This window comes from Pinus tabuliformis, chromosome 3_2 (genome assembly GCF_031772625.1).
Source record: "Pinus tabuliformis cultivar Carrire ecotype Pingquan chromosome 3_2, CPIR1, whole genome shotgun sequence".
Classification (NCBI taxonomy): domain Eukaryota; kingdom Viridiplantae; phylum Streptophyta; class Pinopsida; order Pinales; family Pinaceae; genus Pinus; species Pinus tabuliformis.
The window spans coordinates 254,748,683-254,750,263 of NC_142302.1; positions in this window are offsets into that span (position 1 = coordinate 254,748,683).

The window sequence follows — 1,581 nt, forward strand, 5'->3', positions numbered from 1 at the left end:
GTGTCAAGACGGATCATTTGGGTATTAATTAATAAATCGATCAACTATATTTTTTTTTGGTGAGGGTTTTCCAAAGTGGGGGAGTAATTAGTAGTGTTGGAGGTATATTTCAAACTTGCATATTTATGATGATCCTTATTTAGTTAATAATTGGATTAGTAGAACTACACATCTCCAAAATGTTATTCCTAGGCCTTCTGGTAAATAGCCTTAAATTATTGGTGCTACATTTGATCACTTCTTTAAATTTTTTTGACATGGCGCTCAACACTTTCGTTGATAAATCACAAAAAAGGGATTATAAATTCTAGGAAGACTAGATGATTCTACTTGAGCTTAAAAATGGTCTTCTTGTCACATTATTTATTCAATCTAAAATTTCTATTTATATGGTATTTTTTTCTTATATTATTTTATATGTATTAGTTTTTTTCAATTCTAAAGGTCTATGATGGAAGCTTATAATCTTCTTATTGATATAAATTTTTAGTGAACAATTTATAATTAGAAGAGAAACATCTTTAATCTCATTTTTACGAGTCTGAGGGAATAATATGTATTATATTTTTATTTTTAAGAACTTTGGGGACAAGTATGACTATGGGTAAGACCTTTTATTAAGTTATTTTTGCATGTGAAACATGTAACTTTTGTCTTGTTTACAAATAAAAATTACCTTTTTTTGGAAAAGAAAAGAAGAGGTTATAACAATGACCTAAGATGTGATGATATCTCAATCATCACTATCATCATACTCTCAAAATAACCATTTTAGTTACCCCCTCTACTATGCTTATAACCACAATCATTACGCTAGATGGTAGATAATCTCAAGAATTCATTTCCTGAATTTCAATGTTTAAGTGCACAAGAACATACGTGGAAAAATGTTGATAATGGCCATCATGTTTAAAAGCATGCCAAAAAACATCATGAATCTATTCACATGGTACTTGAAGGAATTTCTTATATTCATGTTACCTTCATCTCATATATTGGATTATTTTGGTACTTGCATATCTATGTGAAAAATAAAAACCCCATTAACTAGTCATCCTTCACCTTCCATTGATTTACCTCTATTAGGTATTTTAATTTAGATGGCTCTTACATACTTAAAAAAATTGTATTGCTTCTATTCCTCTATACTAGTCTTTCCTTCTATTCCTTAACTCTATTCCTCTATACATATCCCTATACTAGTCTTAATTTTAAATCATGATGGCCTAGCAAACCTACCTCACCAACTCAATTTAGTTTGAAGTGTCAATTCTTTATTATATCCCTTCATCAACTTAGCATTATATTTTCTCATTTCCATTTCTAATGTTTGTACATTATAGTTAAAGCTAGATATTTATGTACAAAGTAATTAACCTTTCCCACTGAATGTAATTTTAGGTGTTGGCACTTTCATATATGGTTTCACTCAACCTAACATTCTATGTTTTCATATCGAGTTATAAATTTTCTATATTATACTTAGTATTAGATTGAAAAAACCTAACATCCTTATGTCCAAACTAATTAACCTTTCCGAATAAATGTAATTTTAAGTATTGACACTTTTTATATGGTTTC